This window comes from Vidua chalybeata, chromosome Z (assembly GCF_026979565.1).
Source record: "Vidua chalybeata isolate OUT-0048 chromosome Z, bVidCha1 merged haplotype, whole genome shotgun sequence".
Classification (NCBI taxonomy): domain Eukaryota; kingdom Metazoa; phylum Chordata; class Aves; order Passeriformes; family Viduidae; genus Vidua; species Vidua chalybeata.
The window spans coordinates 10,347,019-10,356,379 of NC_071570.1; positions in this window are offsets into that span (position 1 = coordinate 10,347,019).

Here is a 9,361-nt window from a genome sequence, read left to right on the forward strand (position 1 = left end):
TCCAGACCCAGACCCTTCACCTGCTCAGTTTCTCTTCTCTGGACTCCAGCACTTCAGTCTGTCTCATAGTGAGGGACCCAGAACTAAACACAAGAAAAAAGAAGAAAGGACTTTCTGAATTGCGGCAGTAAATAATCTCAGGTTTAGAAGAGAGGTACTATGGGACTACATCCTTGCCTACATAGTGTATGAAGTATATTGCACAGTGAATAGGGAGGCTTGTGCTTTTGTGTTTATGTGTTCATCCCATTTGTTGAGTTCTTATTTTACTGCTGTTAGGCTTAACAAAATTTCATTACACCTAAAAGTGTAGCAGTTTTCAGCTGCTAGAAACAGCACAGTAAGAAAATGTTGAAATGGTAAATTCTTTTTTCCTTATTTTGCAAATGTTTGATCTATGTGTGCAGCAGACATTATTTTTATAGCATGTTAATGATCTAAGACAGTACATTCACTTCATATTTGCTTTTATTGCATATTAATGTTCCCCACCTTTTCCCCCCACACAATCCATTTCATTCCAAATGTTCTGAACTATGTTTTTCTCTCTGTTGCCTGTAAGATAATCATGTTTCTTGTCGCTCCCTTTTTTGCACATTTGGTTCCACAAACTACTAGCAGGCATTTATTTGCTCCATCTTTAGCTTAACTCCCACACTCTTGACCTTTATATCTACTGAACTTTAAAGTTTGCAGATTTTATTTCAGATCTGAAGAAGGCATGGCAGAAAAAAAAATCCAACAATACCAAATTATTCTAGTAAAATATATTGTTTCCACGTACATACCTTGTCCTAACTTCCTTGCAGCTCCAAGACATTTGAATGTAAATAAATATTGGCATATTTTTTTCTTTCAGTTATTAAAAAAGTAGCAAAACATATTTTTCCTACACACAAAAGTTTTTGTGAAGTTTTGACTTCACAAAGTGCTTGAATTACTATATCTGAGACAAATACAGGCCAGTTAATTCCACTACATATACAAGACTTAAATGTGAATATGAAAATATTATGAAGTCAATTGTGCATCACTTCTTTGTCTGTATAACTGCACAGATACAGAAATTAAAAGGTCCTTACATATAATAGCACTGTATCATGTGACTAGGTAGTCAATAGAAAGCACATGTTCCACAAAGTGATTTATTTATAAAATTTATAATTGTAATGCCAACATGATATATATGCTGTCACATGGGTTCTTGATGATCACCTTGGGCAAGGATGTTTAAGTTTCTTGATGGCATCAAATTACAAACAATGCCTTAAAATTGCATGGTTAGTTTCTTCAATACTTTTTTCAAAACTATTCAAAGCTTCTAGAAGATGACTTTATGGACCAATGAGATGGGTTCCCATGAAAAACCTTAATCTCTATTTCTATTACTGAAAGGCATATATCTAGTCTGAAGGCTATCTGTTTGCTATCCTACTCTGGCATTTTCCAAAAATAAAACATCCCATTCATTTTAATCTATAGAAGGTACTACATAAAAGAAATGCAAACATAATTCCAACTTTATATTTTTGTCATCATGAACACATTTAACAAGAACTTGAAAACAGTTATAAAGAACCATATTTATGATGTCTTTATAACACAAGCACATAGCAGAAAGCAAATCTGTGACAAAACTTAGGTAAGGAAATAGAAATTTCTTGCTTAATGAAAAAAATTAGTTGGCAGTTTGCCAGTAGATACGATTTTTCTATAATCAAAAAAAAGTCTAAAAGGAAAATACAAAAGACAAACAAGAACAGTCACACTGCATAATATAACAAGTTCCTCATTGAATACTTTAGTTAATTTTCCTATTTCATCCACAAGCAACGCCTGTCAAAATCAATCAATGCAGTGCTGCCTGTTTGCTGAAGCAGTGCCAGTTCCTAACGGTTATATAAGCCAGCTAGAAGTAGATGGTCTATTAATTTCCTGGAATTGGTATCTTGTGACAGAAGAAAATAAATTTCAAAAATAATTGCTATCAGGTTAAGTGGAAGGCTCATTCCATTTATTAGAGAAATATGTTGATGCATTTCTCTTCAGTAAGGCACAGTAATTGATTAGCATTAAGTCTCTATTTCAAATCAGGACTCCTTTTGACTTAGCTGATATTCCAGTGAGCAATTTGCCTGTGTTCATAGATATATTATTAATTATAACTTTAGAAAACTTTTGCATTTATCTATATATCAATCTAATCAAATGTCACTGCATCATTAGGTTTACTGTAAGAAAATAATTTGAGGACTACAATATATTAATGTAACAGTCTAATTACTGCATAGTTAAGGTCATGTCTTTACTTACTGGAAGAGTTTTGTGAGCTACTTTAGATAGTTAAGTTTATGTAATCAATAAGACATTTTGGAATGTGACTATTGAACATGCCTTATCCTCAGCATCATCTATCTTGGTACTGCACTTACAGAAAAAAAAGTGAGTATAATTTCTGTCAAATATGCCTGAAAAGCAACATAAAGCATAAAATTGTGGTAATTTATGTAGTAACTTCATGAAAAGTAAAAGGAAAAGAAAGCTAACAATAAATATAGTGCAGTGAACTACATAAAAAGGTCTAGTAAGAGCTTTTCTCGTGTTTTTACCATTAAGGTCATATAAAATTTATGTCAAAAATAACTAAGGAAAAATGTGTAACACAAGTTTTGTAGAACTCATGATGAGCATATTGTTTAAAATCTACCTCCCAGTTCATAGTTAATTTTTTATCTTTTATTTTTGTTAACTTTTTTTGAAGGGATATAGATTAAAATTTATAAAATTTTGGACCAAAAAAACCCTCTTTTATGAAGTGTATAGCTGATTTATTTCTGGTTTAATTAAACATACAAGAGTAATAAAACAAGGAGAATAGTAAATAAATGCATTTAGGAATTGAAGTTGAAATGAGAGAATCAATGTGTGGAGAGATAATTGGACTTGTTCTCTATTTAACTGATAAAGAACTTTCCAGTATATATATGAGATCCAGCTCCCAAAGCTTGGGAACTAAGAAGACATTTGAGTAGGCAAAATGTTAGTGTGTAGGAGAGGCTGACGTTCATTTACTTTAAGTATTGACTTACTGTATGCATGGAAATTCCATGGATGGATCTGTAGCTTTTGCCAAGCCAAATTTTGAAAAACAGGTTTTGTATGAGGAAAAGTAAGGTCTTTTTTACTCTGGATTGAAAAGGGAAGATACCTAGTGTTGACTGAAATGGACCTTGCTTTGGATGCAGGATAGGCCAGATGACTTTAGGTATTGTCAAAGCAGCACAGCTGAATTCCAAAAAGAAAATCTGGTATTCAGTAATTCTATCTACCCAGTCATTACCCAAGAACTTTGTATTCTTTTACAAGATGGATTATTACCATAGTTAAATAGAGGAATTTTAGAATAACTTTAGACTTTGTATATTGTTTCCTCTTTAAATAATACAAGTCTTCTAAACATAAGACACTGTACAGAGAAATACTGAAATTACTTTGTGCATCTGATGACTTTGAATATTTTATCTGACATATCTTTGAAATGTCATTCCTCAAATAATGATTACCAGGCTAATTCTCATTTATTGTTTTATACCACAGTGGATTTGAAATAATTCAAACTGATACAGCCTATGGTTCTACAGCCTAGTAGCTGTAGAACCATGTATTTATGTCTGATATTAAGTAACAGGTATTGCTTGGATTTGAGTTATAACACTGAATTACTCTCATATAGTGATGCTTCTAGAAAAATATGGTGGGTTCAAATGTTGTTCAGCACCAAATAAATCAACATGTGAGTATTTAAATAGCTGTTAACTTGAGGGTTGATTTATCAGTAATAGTATAGACAATGTATGCTTTAATATTTGCAAAGTACACAAAGCAATGCTGAGTCTAAGCTACTCTGGTTTTGCTCATGGATAGGTGAACCTAAACCTGTAATAGCTCGTTCAGTTTTGATAGTGACTTTGACAATGCTTAAAAGATAAGAATACACATTTTATTTTCTGACTGGTGCAAATGTTCTTTACCTCGTTCTTTGGAGCAAGAATTGTTACTTTATACACTATACTTTGATAGTGATGATGGAACACCTGTACTTTAAATTATACTGAAGTTTGGTCTAGTAATAGTTTCACCCACTCATTAACTTGAAAAAAACCTCACAAAAACCCCCACAAAAAACCACAAACCAACAAAACTTTAGAGTATTGATTTGTTATTAAATTTTCAAGAAGAATCTGTTTTTATTTGAAGTACTATTTCTTGTGACAGTATATTGTATCAGTTTTCTTAAATGTGTGTGTGTGTATACCTAAATGCACATACACACACACACACACACACACACATATTTATATATATGTAATGGTAGGTAATGGTTTAAACCTAGCTGGCAGCTAAGTACTCACTCCCACTAGCATCCAATGCAGAAGAATTGGAAAGGAAACATAAACTTCATGAGTTCCAGCACAATGCACCTAATGGATGATTTATTTTTTCTTTATTTTGATGGCACAAAAATATGTGCAAATAATTAGATAGTGGGGGTTTTGCCCTCATTAGTATCTCCGTTGGGATAAGGAGGGTATTTTGAAGCATATCTCACCTCTGTTCCCACTTAAGATACTCTGCATCTTGGGTTATTTTAAAAGTTCATGGTCTCAAAAAAGAAAATACATTGCTGCAGGAGTGCCTTTAATGCACTGCAGTTGACAGCAGAGGCTTTTGCTAGCTAATGCAGACACAAGGTTCACATTAAAGTATCAGAATTCCAGTTCCACCTCACACAATTTAATTTGGCTATTTCTTTTTCTGGGTACTGTCATGCTTTTTACGGTTATATAATAATTCCAGCTGTATTTTGACTAAATGAGCTGCAGTATGCTTTTGATATCAACAGGAGTAGTACAGCATGTTCTAAGGGAAAAACACATGGGTCTAGAATACAAAAAATAGAACCATATATTCCTCTTTTGTCTGTCTTATTAATTAGGGAACAGCTTTAATAAGTACTGTTGTGTCAAATAAGAAATATTGTTTAAAGTGACTATTTTTCTTCCTGGTTTTGACTTCAGCTGCATGCAATAAAGTCCCTGTAGGTGCACATAAAAGTAAGTCTGCTATCCTGTTTCAGAAATTTTGGCAATAGTATCCCCACTTATTTGCTAGAGAAGAAAGAAAGAAGGAAAGAAAGAAAGAAAGAAAGAAAGAGAAAGAAAGAAAGAAAGAAAGAAAGAAAGAAAGAAAGAAAGAAAGAAAGAAGAAAGAAAGAAAGAAAGAAAGAAAGAAAGAAAGAAAGAAAGAAAGAAAGAAAGAAAGAAAGAAAGAAAGAAAGAAAGAAAGAAAAAGAAAGAAAGAAAGAAAGAAAGAAAGAAAGAAAGAAAGAAAGAAAGAAAGAAAGAAAGAAAGAAAGAAAGAAAAAGAAAGAAAGAAAGAAAGAAAGAAAGAAAGAAAGAAAGAAAGAAAGAAAGAAAGAAAGAAAAAGAAAGAAAGAAAGAAAGAAAGAAAGAAAGAAAGAAAGAAAGAAAGAAAGAAGAAAGAAAGAAAGAAAGAAAGAAAGAAAGAAAGAAAGAAAGAAAGAAAGAAAGAAGGAAAGAAAGAAAGAAAAGAAAGAAGGAAGGAAGGAAGAAGGAAAGAAGGTAAGAAAGAAAGAAAAACTGGGAAAGTAAGACAGAGGGAAAATTATTCCTCTGACTTTTCTAGGACTCATAAATAATTGGATTATTTGCTGTATAGACAACAAATATTTTCCAGTTTTAAGTATTTTCAAGGAAGAATAGCACTAGCAGCAAACAGAATTCTTATGTTCAGACTGAAAAACTGTAGTGAGGTACTTATTAGTCAACACAGGATCTAAATTGAGCCTGACAAGATGTCAGTACTCCTACTGACCTACGGTGTGTTTATCTTAATATTGTTATTTTCCTTTACATGCTATGGAAAAAGATTCATACTCTTCTCACAATGATTTATCCAGTACAATAGAATTTATACTTGTTTCACATGAAATAGTTTTGGCAGCAGGGGCACAAAATGCATCATAAAATGACAAACACCACTACCTGCAATATGTTATGTCTTAAGCTTGCTAGCCTTTGCCATTCCTGGAATAGATCTTGAGGACTGTGGTCAAAGTTCTTTCTGGCAAACATCTCTTGGTGCTTGAGGTGACCTTTCTATAGAAAAGTGAGATTGTCTATTACATGATTTAAAGGATTTTAATTGGTGAATTTAAGAGCACACACTGTTTTTTTCATATAGTTTAAACAGCTACAGATAGATTTTTTTGGAAGGACCAAGGTGTATTTCTTTATTAGCTGTCTCCAGTTGTTTCATAATAATACAATATTGGACTTGGTGTTCACAGTAAAGAAGAACTTTCAGTTTTAAGCATGAAGGATGTGGTGAGTAAGCAAGCAGGAGGGGAAGGGTATGCTCTAAGGGAAAGGTCAGCAGCTTTCAAGCTTATTATACTACACCAGATATGGTTTAAGCAGCCATGATAGCATAATTGCACAAAGGGTCGAAAATATGTGAAATGGTGTCATGATCTGGTACTTCTGTATTTTAAATTGTATATGGCTAATTAATGCCCAGTTCCTCATTTTCAGTACCTCTGAATTTTTAATGACTTTGGCTTGCTCATCTGCTGTTCCTCCTTTCTAATTTGATCACATATGAAGCAGAAACGTGTAGTCTAAACCAGTGCTCTAAATATCAAAATTCATGGGGGCGTATGTTATTGATCAATCAATGACCATTATTGAACAAGCAAACCAACAGAAAAAATCCCATCCTCCTCTATTGTAGAAAAAACCCCAGCAAACAGCATCTTATTTTACTGTATGGAAATACAAAACAACTTACTAAAAATTGTTTGACATCCAGTGGTCAGTTCTGTTCATATATTGTAAAATTCTTCTCTCTCTTTTCCTCATTCTGTTATCAGAGAAGGCCTGATATTTGCTTCAGAAAGAAATATTAAAAAAAAAAAGGAAAAGGAAAGACTTTTTAGTCTTGTTCTAAAATTTTTAGCATGCTAATTTACAGTTTTACAAAGTATATTCATTGTGCCATTGAACTTGAGATATTTTGCAGAAGTGCTGTAAAATGTGTAGCACTTGCATGTACTGGAGAAATATGTTGTCTCAGATTTCCAGTCTATTGAGTTTCTGCTGTTTAGGTATTCTCTTCTTGTCAGTCTGGACTCCCACTGTTGCTCGTTGTATAATCAGGTACATTTTTATTAGCGTGTCTGCAAATTCCAAGGTTACGGAATTCCCAATCGGATGCAAAACACTCTGCTTAGTGTCAGAAAGACATTTGAAAAAGCTGTATAAGGTTGCAGCCTGTGATTAGTCATCTTGTTATAGAGCAATCTTGGTTCCAAATTGCTCATTCTCTTTCTTACAGGTCAGAATAATGTATTTTAATTTGAGAAATCTGGCATTGGCAAGAAGCAATGATATTGGAAACAAGAAATCACTTATTTATTAAACCAAACCACTGTCAGATGTAAGCAAGGTGCTTTTGCCACTTTTTGAAGCTACTCCATTAACTTTCAAATGAAACATTATGTGAAGTCCATAAAAGGTATCAGTCTTTTTTTGCTAAGGCTCAGCTGGTTCTTGTGAAATCCACATAGGAGCATGTTAAACAAGGCCTCAACAGAAAGTTATTAAGGGCTGTGTAAAGCTCTTCTGTCCTCAAAGAGATGTCCTTCAAGCACTGGAAAATACAATGCCAATACTGCAGTCTTCTGGGGAAAAAAAGAAAGAAAAAGAAGAAAGAGGATGAGGATGCTTACTGCTTTTTGCTTTTCCTTAATTAGTCATGGAATTATGTAAAGACGGGAAGAGTCTTAATATTGAAAGTACACAGGACCTTAATTTTGCTTAGATTCTGCCTACAGAACAACTAAAAATGTCTCTATAAGTTTTTTGCTTCTTTTGTCTCTGTGTTGTGGCTGCACAGCAGTCAAAGTATACAGAAAGAGAGGTCATAAGAGGTCAAAAATATTTCTTTTGTGCCCTTTTTAAGATAGTCTAATAGCCTGTTAAAAATATCTTTCTGGAGATCTGTGTTCTTGCTCTTGAATTTATTTTTCTCAGATGAAACAACTTTCTCAGTTTTACTACTACAAGGCTTATGCATTCCTTTCCCTCCCCTGGTTCTTCTTGGTTGACGAACTGTCTTTTTATGATTCTTTCTTTTGTACATCATAATGCTGAGAACAATGTATCTGTAAGTTGAATGCTAGTATTACTTTGTTCCTTGCTCATGCTTTGTGCTTTTCAGAAAACTGGAAAGCATGACCAGATATTATACTTAATGCATATATACATGTACACATGTATAATACACATAAAGAAGAAAAGGAAAAAAAAAAGTCTACCACTTGAAAAATTGTTTACAACTGACTCTCAGCCTAACTCCTTAGTGATAACTGGAATTTTTTTTTGTACCTTGAGATACATTTTTAAAACTGATATGTTTGCCTTCTCTGTACTTTTCTCTGGTATCTTTTTAATATACAGAGATATATTAAAACATCAGTATACTATGCATTAGAAAATATAGTTGCATCAGCTCATATAGATTAATAAAAATAATGAAATTTTTTTTTATAGAGGGAGAGGTAATCCTACTAATGACAGAACCCTTTCTGAAACAGAGGAGCAGTGACACCAGTAGTATAGACTGAAGATCCTGTGTAGCTCCCATCCCTTTAGGAATGGTGCATAAAACACTGCAAGTCTAATTAGATCTCCAGAGAGTAAAAATGCCCATTTGACAGTTAATTTAAAGACAGCAGTGCCAGAGCACTTTTATTTCCGTAGGCTTAGAATCTGACCTATCTGTGCACGAGGTGTGTGAATGTAGAATATGATATTTACTGGAAATCAGTACTGATGTGCTTCACAGTGTTATGAAAATCATGCCCTTTTCATAATTTTTTCATTCATCATGAATCTGCATTTGTTTTAGCAGATGAAAGACACAAAAACAACATGAAAGTCTAGAAAGGAAGCATATTGCTACCTACTACCAAAAGTAATTTGTTAGTGACCTTACTTGCACAAAGACGTCATTATAATATAGCTCGTACATGTTCTCAATACTAATGTTCAAGAACCATTTTTACTCTGTGATATGTATATGCATACATACATTTATAAAGTATTTTAACACTGAACTAATTTGAAAAGTTTCTTTTTCTTTTTTAAGTAAAGATTTCACATTTTGAGGATAGCCTTCTGCACTGCTTTATCCTAACCTGACTTTACCTTTTGTATGGGAAACTCTATTACTTGTATTGGAAGAAATGGAGGAAAATATATCCATCTCTGTGCAGATG